Below are 20,841 nucleotides of genomic sequence, written 5' to 3' on the forward strand. Positions count from 1 at the left end.
CAGGTGATAACGATATACAGGTGTGGAGAGAGAGAGAGAGAGAGAGAGAGAGAGAGAGAGAGAGAGAGAGAACGTTCCCGGTAGGACCTAAGTGTGTGTGCATTGCTCTCATACTCCTCTTACTCTAGTGTGTGTGTGTGTGTGTGTGTGTGTGTGTGTGTGTGTGTGTGTGTTAGCGTTATACGGACACAGGTGGTAACGAAGTACTTGTTAACGAAGACTTAATGAGCGAAAATGCAGCTTGACCTTATCACACCTGTACCGCCTTACCTCCGGTCACTGTTAATGAGGACACGATACCCTCATCTCACCTGTGTACTCCATTTAACGGACTGTATGCAGAGGAAAGTCCGTTATATCGAGTTCGTTTGATGTGAAACCTCCATTTAGCGAACTATAAAAGTCCGTTAGGTTAGGTTAGGTTAGGTTAGGTTAGGTTAGGTTAGGTTAGGTTAGGTTAGGTTAGTCTTACTGTGTAGCCAAGATAAAGGGAGAGACAGGGACTAATAGTCTTAGGGAGACGTATCAGTAGGTTTAAAAGTTGGCACCATACTATTTTTAGGTGTGTGTGTGTGCGCGTGTGTGTTGTAATGGGGAGGCTCAAATAGCATTAGTTAAGAGGAATGTTTCTTTATATATACCCAGGAAATCTGTTGGTATTCTAGTGAAGGGGAAGGTTAGGGGTGACAGTGTAAAGGAGATTGTTCAGTACAAGGCAGAGTTCTATCTTTATTGCTTAACTCATCTACTTAATAAATAATCCACGTTGTAGATCACGTACATATGAACCTCTTGTACGTACAGGTAGAGTCTCCTTGAGTGTACGCCAAGACCTTGAGTGTACAAGAAGCTCTCAACACAGGTCCTACCGCTGGGGGAACTGATAAGATCTCTCAGCTTGGCAGTCATCATCTCATCCTCGTGCTGGAATATAAGATGTTTATATACCACCACCCTAGCTCTGGGGGGGTGGGGGTAGGGGTCAGGTCGGGGAGGGTGGGGGTCAGGTTAGTGGGGAAGCAGTTCAAGCAGGGAAGGGTGGGGGTCATTTGGATGGGGAAGGCAGGGGAGAGTAGAGGTCAGGTGGGTGGGGTCAAGTGGGTAGGAGGGGGGTAGACGATATACTATGTACACTCCAGATTACTTTTTAGTGACTTTTAATATTATGACTGTAGTAAAGACGTCTTATCACACTTACAAGGCTCGACCATAAAGACAATATTATACTTGTGAGAATAAATTTGACTTAAGAAATTCAATTAGTTGGCTGGAAAATACGGCTCAGATTTACCATAAGAAATAAACAAGAAATAAATTGTAAACACTGAAGAAATAGACCCATCGTCACCCAAGACTTACCTTAGAGGTCGTCCAGAAGTGAATATGTTATCGTAAGAATCATTTCCAGGTCGTGTTTCATCTTCCGATATTTTCAATGCATCCAAAACAGACGTCACTTGAGTTTCCAGGCTTGGTTTGGGCTCGTCTGTGGTGACTCGAGTTTCCCCCAAGTGACTGATGGCTGAGTAAACAAGGCACTGTGACCTAAACATATTGGAAATAATTCTGTGTCAATATTATGGTTTTATTTAAGGAAGGAGATGATTTTGTTAACAAGTTAAGAGAGGGAGAGTGAGGAGTGTGTGTGTGTGTGTGTGTGTGTGTGTGTGTGTGTGAAGGTCGATCGTGTCTATTAGAGTTGTGTGAAGGTCGAGTGGGTCTCTCTCTCTCCTGCTCCATCCTTTCCTAATCTCTCTCCTCCTCCTTCTTCTCTCTCACTTTCTGTAGATCTTAATGGAGATGTCTGGTGGTGATACCACTACCTTCTACCATCCCTCCACCATTACTACACCCCTTCCCTAGCCACTACCACCACTACCACTACCACCACTACCATCTACCTCTCACCATTACTACACTACACAACACTACCACCACAACTACCATCCTGCATTACTACCACCACCCTGCCCCTACCACCTACCACCACTGCCACTACCACAACTACCATCACCTCCTACATTACTCACACCACAACACTACCACTACTACAACTACCACCATCTACCTCCTACCATTACTACCCACCACACAACACTACCACTTCTACAACTACCATCTCCTGCATTACTACCACCCACAACACTACCATCTACCACTACCACCACTACCACTACCACAACTACCACCATCTACCTCCACCATTACTACCACCACCCACAACACTACCATCTACCACCACCCACAACACTACCACTACCACAACTACCACCATCTACCTCCACCATTACTACCACCACCCACAACACTACCATCTACCACCACCCACAACACTACCACTACCACCACTACCACCATCTACCTCCACCATTACTACCACCACCCACAACACTACCATCTACCACCACTACCACCGTCTACTACCACCACTACCACCGTCTACTACCACCACCTCACCTCTCTCATAAAATATACAACCTAAATATATTTCAATGTTTATCTTGACAGTTGTTACATACTTAATGTTATGGGCAGCTATAGTGAGGGTGAGGGTATTAATAGTTAATACTGAGAACTTGTTTATCCGTGTGTAGTGTAGTGTAGTGTAGTGTAGTGTAGTGTAGTGTAGTGCTGTGTAGTGTAGTGTAGTCAGAGTGTAATTAATAATTATGTAGTGTAGTGTGTCCGGGAAGGTAATATTCAAAACAATAGATTCACCTCGGCAGTAGAGTAGCTGTTTATTTGCCTATACTACACCTGGGCGCCTCAGATAACAACAAAGTATCTGCTCGCTGTTTATGTTTGGTAACCAACCCCTCCCCCCCCCAACCTCTCCCTCTCCCTCTCAGCGCTTCCCAGGAACACTTGGACTTGGTGGTGCCTTGTATCAGGGAACAGGGAACACTTACTTATAGAAGGCAAGGGGGTGTGGTGGCTCGCTCTGATTATTGTGCTTGATGAATCTCTCTCTCTCTCTCTCTCTCTCTCTCTCTCTCTCTCTCTCTCTCTCTCTCTCTCTCTCTCTCTCTCTCTCTCTCTCTCAAAGAGGACAGTCAAATCACTTGAAGAATAATACTTACCAGCTTATTTCACCTAAAGTTTAACCACCCTGAGGGTCACCTAACATACGGTAACACTAACCTAACCTAACCTAACCTACTGAAATTATCATTCGAATCTCAGTACGAAATTGAATCTTTTTTTGGCCTTCATATTAATAAATATTTTAAATGGACGTCAAATATTTATACATTATTTACCTGAGGATAAAACAAATTGCTTTACTAGACTTTTATAAGAATCTGGGCCCTGAAGCTGGCCAATGGTCTCTCTCTGGGATGAACTTTAAGACAGTCAAATGCTGTAATATACTGGACTCTCTCTGTATACCGGTGTGAGTTATTGATGCCCAGAGCTGTTAATGTACTCTCTCTCTCTCTCTCTCTCTCTCTCTCTCTCTCTCTCTCTCTCTCTCTCTCTTGTGAGAAAGATGGTGTAAGCTATAAGGTTGGTACAGGTGATACAAAACAGGTGTTAATGGCCATACAGGTGGATCGACAGGTGTACGTACTCAATAGCGTCCATCTTTATATATCTTGCCTACAGATCTTGTACAGTAAGGTCTGGCGGTCATGTGTGTGTGTGTGTGTGTGTGTGTGTGTGTGTGTGTGTGTGTGTGTGTGTGTGTGTAAAATCCACATCAAAGGCATTTACATCAGTGTTGCCAACGTCACCTTCTCCTCTAGCCTGACACTGGACACGCCTGGTCCATTTAAGTAGTGTCGCTTCTCGCAGTCGCCACATTAATATTAGACCTTGATAACACTGCCCCCTGCGGTCATCGTTCTTGCATTAATTATTCACAGTTGTTGTGGTGGTAATAGTTGTGAATTATTCTATCCACACCCTACATCCATCTATCCACTCCTCTCTTCCATCAACCACAACCACCCACCCCTCCTTCTCCACCTCCCTCCCACACACACACACACAAGATAATGCCGCTTCTACCAATTTAGTAATCAAGATACTGAGGCCTTCACCCCTTCGCTTGCCCAGTGGGTCAGCCCTGGTATCTTGAAGGTGACGAAAGGGGAGGGAGGGAAGGTGAGGAAGAGAGGTAGAGGGAAGGGAGAAAGTAGTTGAGAGAGAAGGGGAGGGGAGAAGAAGATGGGGACAAGGAGAAAGGCGAAGAGGAAAAACGATGTGAAGAAAGAGAGTAGAGAAGCATGAAAGGGAAAAGGAGAAAGACGGAAAAGGGAAGGATATGAGAGGAAATAGAAGAATAAAGAGGATTGAGACAAGATTCTGAAGGAAGGAAAGGAGAATGAGAGGGAAGAGAAGGAGAAACAGGAAGAAAAGGAGGAGCAGGAAGATATAATTCGGGGCCAGGTAGTCCAGCCATTGTCCCTACAGTTGTATAAGGTAACGTGATTGAACGCCACCAACTGAGCCAGACAAGTCAACGTAGAAATTGGACGAATCAGGAGTAACTTATACCCCCAACCCCGCCCACCCCACCCCCACCTTCCCCCCTCCCCTTGGCGTAAACCCCCTTCCCCTCCTGGTGCCCCCCACACACACACACACAATACCTGTTTCCTCCCGTTTTATTTATCGTTTTTTAACAGTACAGGTTTTTAGAACAAGTGGTGGCGAGGTGGAAAGAAGGGGTAGCGTTTGGGGGTGTTGGTGAAGACTTATAACCCACCCTAAAGACCCACCTGAACCCACACCCTGAACCCACCCTTAACCCACCTAGACCCACCCTAGACCCACCCTTAACCCACCTTAACCCCTAGCCAGACCCCACCTGAACCCACCCATTAACCCACCCTTAACCCACAATGAACCCACCCTGAACCCACACCCAGGGGCGATAGGATACTTCATTTCTATTGCGGTATTTCAAGCACGTCGTTTATCACCTCCACCAGAATGACCTTCAATTCTGAGAGTCCAAGAGAGGAAGAAGGAGCCATCCCAACCATCCAACCATCCAACTACCCAACCACCCAACCACCCAACCACCCAACCATCCAACCACTCAACCATCCAACTACCCAACCATCCAACCATCCAACTACCCAACCACCCAACCACCCAACCATCCCCCAATCCATCCAAGTACCTCTGGACCACAGTTGCTGTCTATGGATTTAGACGAGAGATAAAATAAACTTAGTGTTGGGTTGAAGTGATGGTGGTTAAGATGTCTTGAATAGGGAGACGGGTCAGGGAAGGGGAGACTGTTTGGATTCTTTTCTTTCGTAACTTGGAAACGATGAAGAACTCGTGTATTGAGTAAATAGGTGATGTTATCCTTGTATTCATCAAAGTGTCGTAGGTTTATCCCCCGTGAGTCAAATTCCAATAGATTAGTTTACCTACTAGGGCATTATGTAGCTCTGTTATATAATTCCATTCACTAAAAAGCACACGTACAGTAATGGTCCGGTGTCGTAATTCTTTGAGTGGTCGAGGTTTATTCCCACCTGAATAAAATCGTCTGTCTTTAACCAGAATAAAATCCTTAAGTGCATTACCGTCCTCGTCTACAGTAGAGTTTGAAGAGAAAATCGATTGTATTATTGTTTGAGACACACAAACAAGCGGTAAGGTGTGTGTGTGTGTGTGTGTGTGTGTGTGTGTGTGAGTCAGGGCTGGGTAAACTTAGGTCAAGGTCAGGGGGTGTGTGTGTGTGTCAGGGCTGGGTCACTTAGGATAGGTTAGGTTAAGTTAGGTGAATTATTGTCTCATCTGAAGGGTTTAAACTGTACCACTGTGGGGCCTCTTGAGACTTTGTGTACCATTTGTGGAAGCGAAACTGTATCCGTGTGTTAGAGTGTAGACTTATGAGAGCTGCTGGTGGCCACAAGACACAAGTGAGTTGTTCGGTTTATAAACATCGGATGAGTGTGATGAGTGCGTCTGGAAGGTCGTGTGTGTGTGTGTGTTCTGGACATATGAGGCGTCCGGGGCCAGAAGGGTGAACCGACCATTTCATAGAAAATGTGATTTTTCCAGACTCCACCAGAGTACAGCCGTCCAGACCCTCGTGGTGTAAAACTTTTTAACATACTTGAGTTAAGATATTTTTTCTTTAATTTGCCAAAAATCAGAAATATGATTTAAAACCATGATTCAGGTATTAATATGTTCATTATTTCTTGAAGTTTCATTTTGTATATTAAAAGTAAAAAAAAAAATTGGGTGCTGTATGACAATTTTTTGTTCGATTTTTGGTTTTTCCAAAATTTTAAAATGTTCCCAAAAATCATGAAATTGATTAATGACCAGGTTTTTTGCAACAGTGTGTTCATAACATTTGCTATTTTCATTTGCATGCAATAACATAGCAATATTCATATATTTTTTGCATTTTAAAATTTTGGGGTTTTTCCAACAAATTTGGAAAAAAATTGGGGGATCATACCATTAATTTATTTCAGAAACCTATTCTCCTTCATCATACAAATCTAATGATACCCAATATGCACAAATTTTCGTACACACAGAGGGTGGTATAGATCGATCAACTTTAAAGTCAATTATCTCAAAAGTAACATTTGGTCCGGTCGCCCTTCTGGCCCCGGACGCCTCATATACAGAACACACATGTTCCTCCCCAAATACCGAAATATTTCTACACCTGAAAGTTGAAAGACTTATCATTAGCGTGACAAGATTTCATTAACATCCCGCTCCTTAGTCACACACACGGGATCACATCAAGTAACAAGTAGATAAAGAACAGTAACAACAACAATAATAATAATAATAATAATAATAATAATAAATTTTTTTAATTGCCACAAATTTCTATCATAACTCGAATCTTATTTCTATCAATATTTTTTCATGAATAAATAAATAAAAAACCGTATGATTTCACCTGCTTAAACTACTAGTGAAACCTTTAAGCTGTAGCGTAACGTGAACACAGGTGACGTCCCAGCGTAACGTGAACACAGGTGACGTCCCCTCATTAACACACCTCCCAGGTATCTCTATTTACCGGAATATTTTAACTTACCTGTGAACACCTGTACTAGATAATACTGAGAGAGTTGTGATGACATTAGTATTTTTTAACAAGAATTAAGTTAGAGTGTTATGAAAATTAGGTCGCAGAATTACGATATGTATGCAGATTATACCAAAAGAGTTCCAATTTTACTCAAACGTTCCGGTTATAATAAAAACGTTCTGGTTATACCTTAAAGCGCTTCAATTATAATAAAATCGTTCCGATTATAGTAAAATAACACTACGATTATACCAAAAACGTTCCCATAATAACAAAAAATTCTCCGATAATATCAAAAACGCTCTGTATTAGTCCCTGTCTTATAGGCCCACGTATTTATATAAATGGGTTAATTACATTAGACTTATATACTCTATCACCCTCTGTAACTTTCCACTAGCTATGAGGTAGCATGTTCAGAGCACGTGATAAGGTGTGCCCACGGGAAGTCGCGTCGCTTAGTGCTGAGTTAAGCATTAAGTAGCCGGCTCTCTGGCCACCTATTGCCGTCAAGAGTTTGATATCGGTCACTAAAGGAAGACGTTATTGAGAGCCATCGTGGATGGTTCGGTTTTCCCTCGAGGGAGGACGTCGGATATATTTCCGTTCTCCCTCGATGGGTTCCTAGGCACCCTCACTCAACCTTTCACCCCAGCAGGACGTATTTATCACAGCCTCCATCCTCATTTAACACTCATAGCTACAGTGAATAAGTTACGGTGATATACACTTGGAACTTATTTTCTTAATAATTGAAGAAAAGACAGTTGGGTTTTCGCTACTAAACACTCTATATACTTTTACATGTCCCAGCCCATTAACCCCTCAAGAATCAACGGTTAAAGGGCCAGTTCAGCTCCGATTATACTAAAAACGCTCCGATTATAGTAAAAACGTTCTGATTATACCCAAAACACTCCCAATATATTAAAAAACGTTCCTATTATAAAGCTCTCGTTATAGGGACAGAGTATAAACGATTGTTCCTTATTGATACCATAACTCATCTAATACTACATTGTTCCTTACATGGGTAACTGATGGTACCATTGTTACTTGACAGCGTGGTAATGGGAGGGAGTTGCCCTATGGGGAACTAGTGAGGTAATAGGGGGGGGGGGGGCGCACCGCCTGATGGGGAACTAATTATACGGTGCGTTCCGTCCCTTGAGAGGCTGTGTTTACTATTAACAGAGATGTCAATTAACTTCTTGTGTACGGGGCCTTGTTTACGGATCCCTCTGCTAACTCCTTGTGTACGGGGCCCTCCTACTGACCCCTTGTGTACGGGGCCCCCACTAACCCCTTGTGTACGGGGCCCTCCTACTGACCCCTTGTGTACGGGGCCCCCACTAACCCCTTGTGTACGGGGCCTCCTCTGAGCTGAATAAAATCGTCTGCTGTTTGACATGTTTCGCCTCGTTGGTTAAGCTGTTATATGTATCACTACTTAATGTTATTGACTCTGAACTAACACCTTGTCTCGTCGCATCCACAGAGGACCTGGTGTGTGTGTGTCCTCCTGGAGACCTCTTGTTCTCCTGACGTGACAGAGGCGTTCAAGCTAGCAGGAAGGAGGATGAAGGGAGATGTCGTTCTCGTCTCCAGGAGTAAGGTGCTGTCTCCTGTACACCTGTTGAGGGCTAGATCCTCCTAAGACAAAAAAAAAGGAAGTTTTTCTCACTAATGTGATACAAAGTGATAAACTATATCCAAACATCCAGAAAAAAACATGATTTAATTATCTGAACGAACATTAAATATTTACATCTGAAATAAACACTAGATGCGGTGTTTTCTCTCTCTTGGAAAACATCAAAACAGTGAAAAGTTATTAAATAATATATATCCCATAAAATCACGGAAATAATACACTATGCGGGACCAGATGACTAAGGTACGTGTTGTGTTATGGTGTGGTAGTGTCTCTCGTATGTTACTGACGTAGCTTGTGGACGAAAACTTCACACCTGTGAGCTAAAATATTCATGGGTCTTATATAACTCTACTCGGTACCTGTATTAAAATTGGCTGGATCGTACGTGAGAGCAGAGTTACCGTATCTAGACACTTTGACCTACCCAGTGCTGATACTATCGTCTAGAGCAGTGTTATCGTACTTGACCTATTGTTATCGTACCTTGACCTACCCAGTGTTTGTGCTATCGTCGCACAAAGCAGTATTATCTTACCTAGACATGACATATTAACGTAACCAATGCTTGTCCTACCTAAGATCGTGCCATACGCTTCAGTTGACGTATATAAACGGTGTCTTGTGGCAGCCTCGCGGACACTGCCATGTAAATAGAGGAATATTCAACAACACAACGCCCAGCTGTCGTGGTCTTCTGCTCAAAAGGTAAGACAATCTTTTTTTTTTAGATGTTTTTTCCAAGTGTTAATAGTTTGTTGTCATGATCAAAATGTTTTATTATTTTTCGTGTTTTTCCAAGTGTTTGTTGATGGGATTAGTAGAGGTATAATTTGTTGAGCAAATTTTAAATATTAATGATGGTTGTACAGTTGTGGACAAAATACCTTGGACACTTGGTAGTATATGAGGCATTTAAGTAGTTGACTACCATTAGCTGAAGGGAGGAAGGGTTTTTTTTTTATATTAAGTAATGTTTGGGATTGTTTCCTTGTTGTGATACTGATATGTGATGAAAGGCAGCATTATAAACCATATATATGACCCACCAATAGATGCCTGATATTACCAAGTGTTCAGGGAATTATGAATGAAATTGTACAGTGTCTATTCCTCGTTGTTCAAGGAATGAATCACTAAATTAAAAAAAGAGACTAAACGCAACGTAATTTGATTCTCGTTTCGTTTATGATATGCCAGCAATTACTTCTCAAAGGCAGGTAGTGAAGTAATCAACATGTGTGTGTCATTCATTGCACCTTTTTATATGTTTAATTAAATGTGTTTTTTTTTAATCGGTCTTTCGACTTTCACGTAACTTCATCAAAATACAAGGGTTTTTTTTTGTCGGGGTTAGGTTAGGTTAAAATGACTAATCCTCTAACTTGTGTGACAGGTGATGAGTGTGTTGGATATTATACCCTGCATTGTCCACCAGGTGCTTGGGAGTTAATGAGAATACCTGAGCTACGGGCCACAGGTGTTGACACGAGGGTAAATGTTTTTTGATGTTTACATTAAGGGACTGTGGTAATGCAAGATACACACTACACTTATATTAGTACCTGCAGTCACGTCCTTCTACCTCTCACGCACACACACATACACACACGTACACACATACACACACGTACACACATACACACACGTACACACATACACACACGTACACACATACACACACGTACACACATATACACACGTACACACATACACACACGTACACACACATACACACACGTACACACATACACACACGTACACACATACATACACACACACACACACATACACACACACACACATACAACCCTCCGAACATTATCTAACTACTGTCTGTCTACCCGTCCAATAGTCGTGACCAAGGGAAGTGTTTCCTCTTGACACATGTTTAGTTCTCACAGACTATGAGAGAGAGAGAGAGAGAGAGAGAGAGAGAGATGTTCAGCTGTCACTACACACAGACAACCTCGTCACCGCAACAGGTAGAGTTTTATTAATAGTTTGGTCAAGGTTGAAACACATGTCATCGATTCTGCCTTTTGTGTGTGTATGTATGTGGGTGTTTGTGTGTGTATGTATGTGGGTGTTTGTGTGTGTATGTATGTGGGTGTTTGTGGGTGTATATATATATATATGTGTGTGTGTGTGTGTGTGTGTGTATGTAGGTGTTTGTGTGTGTATGTATGTATGGTATGTATACCAGCTAAGTATACATGCCAAGTACGTATACATACCAGCCAGGTGAGACATATTCAGCAACAACTCGTCCTCTTAATGCTTTTTAACTTACCTGGACAGTCAGGTTAATGATATTTTGGTGATGAAGACAGGTGATTGGCTGATGGGCTCCAGCCACTCACAAGACGAGATCAGGTTGGTGGCTGCGTTCACCTGAGTGCCCGAGTTGTGTTGATGAAGTAGGACAGGTGTATTGATGAGGCTGTTGCCCAGGTATGTTGCAGGTGAGGGATGGTATGGAGGTAGAGGGGGGGAGGGAGGGGGAGGAGGGGGGAGGTAGGGAGGGACCGGTCTTGGACAGGGAGGGATGGGAGGAGTTGTGGGATTAAAGTTGGTGGGAGGAGATGGAGGAGGAAGGACAGGGAGAGAGGAGGAAGATAGAATGTTGGAAGTGAGGAACGAGGAAGAGAGGAGGAGGAAAAAATGTAGATAGGGAGGAGAGAGGAGAGAGGGACAAGAAGGGAGGAGAGAACTAGGAAGGGAGAAGAACGAGGGAGGGAGGGAGGATTACACACTTACCCCAGCGCAACATAGTGATCTATTATATCTCCTGACAGGTAATATACATCATATAATGCACTGGCCCCCCCCTCACCCCTCCTGTCCGTCTGTATGATAGAGAACCCTCACGTCTTCCTGGGTCAGTCTTCCTATGGTCAGTCTTCCTAGTGGTCCAGTCTTCCTATGGCCAGTCTTCCTTCCCTCAGTCTTCCTGGTGGCAGCCTTCCTGTGGCCAGTCTTCTAGTGGTCAGTCTTCCAGTCTTCCTGGTCAGTCTTCCTGGTTGGCCAGCCTTCCTAGTGGCCAGTCTTCCTGGTGGTCAGTCTTCCCAGTGGTCCTCTTCCTAGTGGTCAGTCTTCCTAGTGGTCAGTCTTCCTAGTGGCCAGTCTTCCTGGTGGTCCAGTCTTCCTATGGTCAGTCCTCCTAGTGGTCCAGTCTTCCTAGTGGTCAGTCTTCCTGGTGGTCAGTCCTCCTAGTGGTCAGTCTTCTTAGTGGTCCAGTCTTCCTAGTGGTCAGTCTTCCTGGTGGTCAGTCCTCCTAGTGGTCAGTCTTCCTGTGGTCAGTCTTCTTAGTGGTCGTCTTCCTGGTGGTCCTCCTAGTGGTCAGTCTTCTAGTGGTCCAGTCTTCCTAGTGGTCAGTCTTCCTAGTGGTCAGTCTAGTCAGTCTTCCTGGTGGTCAGTCTTCCTAGTGGTCAGTCCTCCTAGTGGTCAGTCTTCCTAGTGGTCAGTCTTCTTAGTAGGTCCTTTAGTAGTCAGTCTTCCTAGTGGTCAGTCTTCCTGGTCAGTCTTCCTAGTGGTCAGTCTTCCTAGTGGCCAGTCTTCCTAGTGGTCTCCTATGGTCAGTCCTCCTAGTAGTCCAGTCTTCCTATGGTCAGTCTTCCTAGTGGCCAGGTCAGTCTTCCTAGTGGTCAGTCTTCCTAGTGGTCAGTCTTCCTGGTGGTCAGTCCTCTAGTGGTCAGTCCTCCCTAGTGGTCCAGTCCTCCTAGTGGTCAGTCCTCCTAGTACTGTATTCATCACCTCTTTACTCTTACGACCATTATCAACACTACCACCACTACCACCACACGCTTACAACCACCGCTACCACCACCACCACAATCATTCATTAGTAAATAAATCCTACCTGTATTAATCCTCACTAATCCTTGCAAATGGATTTTTATTATATCGCGTCATTTAAGGATAAAAGGACGAGGAGGAGGGGAGGGGGACGGGGAGGGGAGGAGGAGGATAGGGGTAGGGGACGAGGAGGGGAGGGGGACGAAGATTAAGAGAGAGGAAGGGGATGAGGAGAGAATGGGGAGGACATACCCGATAGTTACACATGTTATTTCATTTATTCTCCTTGCCTTAGTTATATAATCAATGCAGTATTTTCAGAGATATTGTATTGAACTGTTGTATATTTTGTATTCTCTGTATGTATAGATTTGTATGCCTTAGAAATACTGTAATGTTAATTCTGTTTTATGTATTGGTGATCTGACTTGATGTAACGAGGTTGTTAATTCAAAAACTCTTCACTGTTGCTACCACTTGCATCTGTCACTGTGATAAATGAGGTACAGGAGACATCATCAACTTGCAATGGTGAGCGGACGTTTGTGTTTTGGTTAGATTAAGTTTGGTTTGGTTAGGTTAGGTTAGGTTAGGTTACGTTTGGTTACGTTACGTTGCCCAACCAAACGTCTCGTGGTCCAAACATCCTACATTCCCTTGCAACACAGACAAGAGGCAGGAATAGGAGGCACAACTTGCTGATATGAATGAGTGATGGTGAGGTCAACAGTGTGATGGTTGTAGGCGGCTGCTGGGTGCACCATCACTGATCAGGCCAAGTGATAGCTGAGGGAGGGAGGGAGTCAAGGAGGAGCTTAGAGGGAGGAGTAGTCAGGCCACATTCTAGGAGTAAAGATATTTGAATTTGAAAAAGGATGGACGTTGCTGAGGTGATGGAGAGAGAGGGAAGCAGAGGAGGTAATAGCTGGAGGCAACAGAAGAGAATTCTAATTTGGGACTAAAGGAGAGTTGGTGGGTGTTGGAGGAGGAGGAGGGTCTTGGAGGAGTAGGGTCTTGGAGAAGGAGGATGGTGTTGGAGGAAGCAAGAATGTTAGGAGAGCCCCACAATACGTCACAGGGGTCGACTATGTCTGCTAAACACAAGGCATTGAAGACATACAGTGAGATACTGTACTGAGGATAATAAGGGTCATGGGGTATATAGAGAGGCTCACTGGCTACCTCACCTCACATGCATAATAAAGACTCGTTCCTCGACAGCACCACCACTCAGAATGGCCACCACCTTCGCATCTCGCCTTTCTTTTGTTATATTATTCATTGTATGGCCCATTGGATCCTGGATGACCACCAATACATTATTATTAAAAGTTATTCAGTCTTCATCTTAGTCAGGAGAGAGAGAGAGAGAGAGAGAGAGAGAGAGAGAGAGAGAGAGAAAGAGCAGCGAATACCATCTTACAAAATCCCTGACACCACCACCACTTGACAACAACAGAGCCTTTAGTATATACTGTATTTCCCTCATCCATTAATCCCTTCCCATTACTGTTTTTCATCTACACACTAAGTGATTATTTTACTCAATCTTATCTTAATCGTGGCAGCTAAAACATCACATCCTGAATCTGTAGAAGGGAGAAGATGTACCCGGGGACGTGTGTCAGGGGATTATCGTCAATTGTTATAGATGAGGTTTGTTTATCAGCTGTCAGTGACATAGAGGTGGGTGGGTGTTCTCCCGCCACCTCTTATGTTCAGAGTGAGGTAGACAATGGGACTGTTCTAATGCCCTTGGCTGAGGAACTGGATTGTAAATAGAAACAGTTTATTGACTCCGGATCTATAGAATTGTTTTGCTTGTATATACAGGCTACAGTAACACTACATAACTCTTCCTCGTTGATACAGGCTACAGTAACACCACATAACTCTTCCTCGTTGATACAGGCTACAGTAACACTACATAACTGTTCCTCGTTGATACAGGCTACAGTAACACTACATAAATGTTCTTCCCGGATACAGACTACAGTAACAGTAGTCCGGTAGGCTTCACATTAGGGGTCAATGTGGCTGAAGACTCCAAATATGTCTTATTACAGTGGCAGGTCACATCACCAGCCTCTGTTGACGAGCCTCTGTTGACCCCTTATGGAGACGCACACAGTTGTAGCGTCACCTTATATAAAAACACCTACAACTCATTAAGAACATCCAGGTGAGACGAGTGACCTTAGGTTAGGTAAGGTTAGATTACGTTACGTTAGCGTTGGGTTACGTTAGGTTAGGTTAGGGCAAGTTAGGTTAGGTTAAGTTAGATTAGGTAAGTTACATTTGCGTTAAGTTAGGTTAGGTTAAGTTAGATTAGGTAAGTTACATTTGCGTTAAGTTAGGTTTGGTTAGCGTTAGGTTAGGTTTGGTTTGCGTTAGGTTAGGTTAGGTTTGGTTTGCGTTAGGTTAGGTTTGGTTTGCGTTAGGTTAGGTTTGGTTTGCGTTAGGTTAGGTTTGGTTTGCGTTAGGTTAGGTTAGGTTTGGTTTGCGTTAGGTTAGGTTTGCGTTAGGTTAGGGGTTTGGTTTGCGTTAGGTTAGGTTTGGTTTGCGTTAGGTTAGGTTTGGTTTGCGTTAGGTTAGGTTTGGTTTGCGTTAGGTTAGGTTTGGTTTGCGTTAGGTTAGGTTAGGTTTGGTTTGCGTTAGGTTAGGTTAGGTTTGGTTTGCGTTAGGTTAGGTTTGGTTTGCGTTAGGTTAGGTTTGGTTTGCGTTAGGTTAGCTTATCAATCTTCTGTCTATCTCCTGTCTATCTACTCTCTAATCCTGTCACATGCCGTTTGTCAGCTGTCGATCTATTAGCAGTGTTGCGTTTGTTAGTCCCGTGTACTTTGTCAGCCGTTCGTCAGCCCCTGTCGGCCATTCAGCAGTCCTATAATGTCCCGTATCAGTCGAATAATGTTTGTTAATCATCTGTCGAGTTTCCCTTGTCTGGCCATTTGGTCTCGTTAGTCGTTTATTTTGTTCTTGTTAATCGTTTCTTCACTTCACTTCACCTGCAGTCGTCTACAATGATCTAAAGTGACCTACAGTGGCATACAGTGACCTACAGTATTATACAATATGACACAATGGATGGAGCATTATAACAACCCTACCGAGACAACAAGAGTCGTAGTGTTCATTGTGAAATTCATCGATCATCTCTTCGTAAAGATACTTTTTGGTGTATGTGTGTGTGTGTGTGTGTGTGTGTGTGTGTGTGTGTGTGTGTGTGTGTGTGTGTGTGTGTGTGTGTGAGTGCGTGTGTGTGTGTGTGTGTGTTTTTAAAGGAATAATATAAAAGCCCTTTGGTGTTAATTAATAGCACTCCACTAATCGGAGCAGTTGAAGCGAGGAGATGAGTTTATGTTGGCTGACAAGGAGGAAGATGGGAGGCGGACATAGTGAGGGGTTGTGTTGTGTGGCGAGGAGGGAGAGAACGATGGTGAGAAAGGAGGAGAAAGGCTGGGAGGTAAGGAGTGAGGGAGAGAGGGAATGAGGGAAAGAGAGAGAGTGTTCGCTACACTGTGTTGGTTGTAATGGTGAGAGTAAACATTCCTGCTAGTCTTTGCTTGTTTTCACTTCCCAGGCGTTTGTGGTTGGCAGCAGAGTGGCAACAGGGAGGTGGAAAATAACAAAATAGTGTTGGCAGGACGAAGCAGGTGTTGGTAATGTGTTGTGAGAACTAACATGTGGGTTGGCAGGTAATGAAAATGTCGGCAAGGTAATAAGACTTCCTCTACTGACGTCACATATACCATAGAAAACGGAGCTGTCATAGATACCATAGAAAACGGATTTATTAACCAATTTAAGGGTAACTTGGTTTTTTGGTGATTCGTGAATGCAAAGATAGTTTGAGAAGTGGTGTAGTAAAAAGAGTGAGGGAAGAGATAAATAAAAGTGTCTTCTTAGTAGACTATTGTGACAACCTAACACGTGCAGGATCAAGGAAAAATTGTGCACGAAGTTCCAAGAAACGATTGGCCGAGCGGCTCTATGAAATCAACAAATGGCTATCCTGCAGCCCCAAGATCCTGGAGCCCCAGATCCTGCAGCCCCAGATCCTGCAGCCCCAGACCCTGCAGCCCCAGACCCTGCAGCCCCAAGATCCTGCAGCCCCAGACCCTGCAGCCCCAAGATCCTGCAGCCCCAGACCCTGCAGCCCCAGACCCTGCAGCCCCATGACCCCACAGTCCCATGACCCCACAGTCCTAAGATCCCATAGCCCCTAATGATGATGATAAACAAGAAGAACCACTACTAATAACGATAATAATAACAAAATAAACAAGAGAGACCCACAGCAGGATAAGGACGTTATCTCCCCCTGAGAGCTGATACACTGGATCAGTTACACTCTCTCCCTCCACCACGACTCAAGGTTTAGTCCGCTTATATATATCGTATTTACTTTTATAACCCCGCGCTCCTCCTTACCACTGCTGAGCCACATTAAGTTGTTTATTGAGCAAATATATCGTTTTTCCCCGTAGTCTAGCCTTGACGTCATGATACACGATGGCTGATTGGCCAAGGTGTGGGTGAGTCTCTAGGGAAAGTGAGCCAGCCAATGAAGTTGGTGGGTTTGTGAGCTATAGCCTTTAACGTCGGTGATTGGCGAGGAGTGGATGCTACAAAGAACATAAGAACATAAGAATGGAGGAAACTGCAGCGGGCCTATTGACCCATACTGGGCAGTCCCATTTACACCCAGCCCCTGTTGCTCATATATCCATCCAACCTGTGTTTGAAACTATCCAACGTATTCGAGTTAATGATGATGTTTGGTAACTTGTTCCACTCGTCCACTACTCTATTTCCAAACCAGTGTTTACCTATTTCGCGCCTAAAACTATTTTTTTTTTTTAATTTAAAACCATTGATACGAGTTCGCTCCTGGTTGGATAGTTTGAATACCTTTGTAATGTCCCCTTTGTTTAGCGAATGGGGTCGGTGGGTTTGTGAGCCATAAGTCTTTATCGTTTGTGGCTTGTGATTAGTTCGGAGTGAATGCTGCTGGGGAAGTGAACGAGCCAATGAGATGAGACGGTGTGTGAACCCTTTCCTTTACCGTTCCAGGCCGGTGATTGGCTGGGAGTGGGGGTGTGAACCATCCAATGATGTAGGTGGGTGTGTGAGTACAGTTTACTTGACCTTCAGGGAGTGACGTAAAGCTTCTAGTGTGAATGAACAAACATGAAGAAGAATATATTTACCAAAGTAGCGAAACGATCACCATTCTCCTCCGTCTTAAACCATAATATCGGATTTTTTTTAGTTTTCACCCAAAATTATGTAGTGATTATGTTAATTTGTTTCTCATACTTAAAAATCTTGGTCATTAAGGCTTATTATACCAACAACCAGTCATAATACGTCGTTAGGTTAGGTTAGGTTACTTCACTCTAGCCTGACCGAGACACAAAACAAGAAGTGGCTGAACAAGTTTTTCTTTCGTGTTATTTGTTCCATTATTTATATAGACAAGATTATCCTCGTGGGCCAACCAATCACAACACACCAATCACTGCACTAATCAAAACACCTTACTGTGTGATTTTATTATTTTATATTAAGTTCTCAAGGTACGATGGATGTTAGGCAACGAGGCTGGAAAAACTGGCAGACTAAGTTGCTCTACCCGGGGGGAGGGGGACGCACTCAGAGGTGATTGACAAGACGACAGACTTACGTAACTCGACAAGAGGACAGGACCAAGGGAGGAGGGTATCTTGATGTGAGCGTCCTACGATCCTTAAATGGTAGTATGGGAACACGACCATCTGCCACGCCACACGCACCTCCCTACCAAATTTCAGGGCTCTATCTTTAGAATTGTGGAAGTGTGTAAGGAACATCACACACACACACACCCCACACACACACACACACACACACACACACACACACACACACACACCCACACACACACCCACACCCACACACACAAGACTGAACGTCTCTGGGTCGATTGATAAGCTGCCACGAGATAAATAGAACAGTTTACCTCCATGAAACGTGATTTTAGAAGTTATTTTCGAACGTAATGCCTCGTCTCCTTCAGGATAATAATAATAAATATCTTGGGTTGATACAATATACTTATATCATCTTGAAAGTGAGGCGAAGGGAGAGAGCGATCGATGAGTGTGGGGGTTTGTCTGAGCTATCACCCATCTACCAATACATGACTTAACAACATCAGCCAACATTTATTCATTTATTCCAGGATTTTGTTTAAAGATCTGAAGAAAAAAAATGTGACGTTTAGTACTTTTTTACTCCTCATCATAACGGTGCAGGTGGTATATATAGTGTTATACAGGTCTGTCTGTCTGTATGAGACGTATAAATTGTTCCTTAATTACTAAAGATCTTTCATCATATAGAATAAATTAAATCTAACCTTAAAGAACGTTGGAGAGACGCAATGTGACCTGGGTTAGGGGAAGCCAGGTAGATAAATGGTTAATTAAGATGGTGTCTGGCTTAACAGTTGCGAACTTGGCTTATGAAATGTGGAGATTAGATGAATTTTTACCTTGGCTGACTCACTCCCCTTCCCCTCTCTCTCTCTCTCTCTCTCTCTCTCCTCCACCACCCACTCCTTTCCCACTCATTCCTACCATTCTTATCTTTCATCCCTTCCTCCCATCTTCCATTCCACCCCTCCTTCCTCTCATCTCCCCTCTTCTCTCTTCCATCCACTCTCCCTTTCATCCACCCCCTCCTTTCTTCCACCTCTCTCTCCCTCCCTCCCCCCAACTTCTCTCACAACTACATAAAACAAACACAACAGCAAGGAAACAACAACAACAACAACTACAACATCACAACACCAGAAGGAAGAGCACGTGGTTAGTGTAAACAGTAAATCAATCTACAGCTTGTCTTTATTTGTAGGCCAGATGTTGTCCTTATCTAGCTCTGGGGAGGGAGAGGTGTGGGGAGGGAGGGTAGGGGTGTGGGGAGGGGGAGGTAGGGTGTGTGGGGAGGGAGGGTAGGGTGTGGGAGGGAGGGTAGGGTGTGGGGAGGAGGGTAGGGTGTGGGGAGGGTAGGGTGTGGGGAGGGAGGATGGGGTGTGGGGAGGGAGGGATAGGGTGTGGGGAGGGAGGGTAGGGTGGGAGGAAGGGAGGGTAGGTGTGGGGAGGGAGGGTAGGATGTGGGGGGAGGGAGGATAGGGTGTGGGGGAGGGGAGGATGGGGTGTGGGGAGGGAGGGATGTGAGTGTGGGAGGGAGGGATAGGGTGTGGGGAGGGGAGGGTAGGGTGTGGGGAGGGGGAGGGATAGGGTGTGGGGAGGGAGGATAGGGGTGTAGGGAGGGAGGATAGGGTGTGTGAGGAGGGAGGGTAGGGTGTAGGGAGGGAGGGTGGTGTGGGGAGGGAGGATGGGGTGTGGGGAGAGGGAGGATGGTGTGAGGGAGGAGGATGGGGTGGGGAGGGAGGGTAGGGTGTGGGGAGGGAGGATAGGGTGTGGGGAGGAGGATGGGGTGTGAAGGGAGGATAGGGTGTGAGGAGGGAGGGGTAGGGTGTAGGGAGGAGGGATAGGGTGTAGGGAGGAGGGTAGGGTGTGGGGAGGGAGGATAGGGTGTGAGGAGGGAGGGTTGAGGGTGTAGGGAGGAGGGAGGATAGGGTGTAGGGAGAGGGAGGGTAGGGGTGTGGGGAGGGAGGGTAGGGTGTGGGGAGGAGGGTAGGGTGTGGGGGAGGGAGGATAGGGTGTGGGGGAGGGAGGGGTAGGGTGTGGGGAGGGAGGATAGGGTGTGGGGAGGAGGATGGGGTGTGAGAAGGGAGGATGGGGTGTGAGGGAGGAGGGTGAGGGTGTAGGGAGGAGGATAGGGTGTGGGGAGGGAGGGGTAGGGTGTGGGGAGGGAGGGGGTGGGGTGTGGGGAGGGAGGGATAGGGTGTGAGAAGGGAGGATAGGGTGTGAGAAGGGAGGGATGGGGTGTGGGAGGAGGGTAGGGTGTGAGGGAGGGAGGGATGGGGTGTGGAGGAGGATAGGAGTGGGGAGGGAGGTAGGGTGTGAGGGAGGGAGGATAGGGTGTGGGGAGGGAGGGTAGGGTGGGGAGGGAGGTAGGGTGTGGGGGAGGGAGGGTAGGGTGTGGGGAGGGAGGGTAGGGTGTGGGGAGGGAGGATAGGGTGTACGGAGAGGGAGGATAGGGGTGTGGGGAGGGAGGGGTAGGGTGTGAGGAGGGAGGATAGGGTTTGGGAGGAGGGTAGGGGTGTGGGGGAGGGGAGGGTAGGGTGTGGGAGGGAGGAGGGGTGGGGAGGGAGGAGGATAGGGGTGGGGAGGGAGGATAGGGTGTGGGGAGGAGGGTAGGGTGTGGGGAGGGAGGGTAGGGTGTGGGGAGGGAGGATAGGGGGGGAGGA

General features: G+C 45.3%; 1 protein-coding gene across 7 annotated transcripts in view; it reads left to right on the forward strand.

Moving 5' to 3' along the window:
- The window catches only part of LOC121858208 (prostaglandin D2 receptor-like), a 134,265-nt gene that overhangs the window by 4,332 nt on the left and 109,092 nt on the right, over positions 1 to 20,841 (forward strand). For all 7 annotated transcript variants that reach the window (XM_042354430.1, XM_042354428.1, XM_042354427.1 and 4 more), the window contains exon 2: positions 8,529 to 9,392. The gene's annotated coding sequence lies outside the window, so the exon portion shown is untranslated. The remainder of the gene's footprint in view (positions 1 to 8,528; positions 9,393 to 20,841) is intronic.

Source organism: Homarus americanus, unplaced genomic scaffold (genome assembly GCF_018991925.1).
Source record: "Homarus americanus isolate GMGI-L3 unplaced genomic scaffold, GMGI_Hamer_2.0 scaffold57980, whole genome shotgun sequence".
NCBI lineage: Eukaryota > Metazoa > Arthropoda > Malacostraca > Decapoda > Nephropidae > Homarus > Homarus americanus.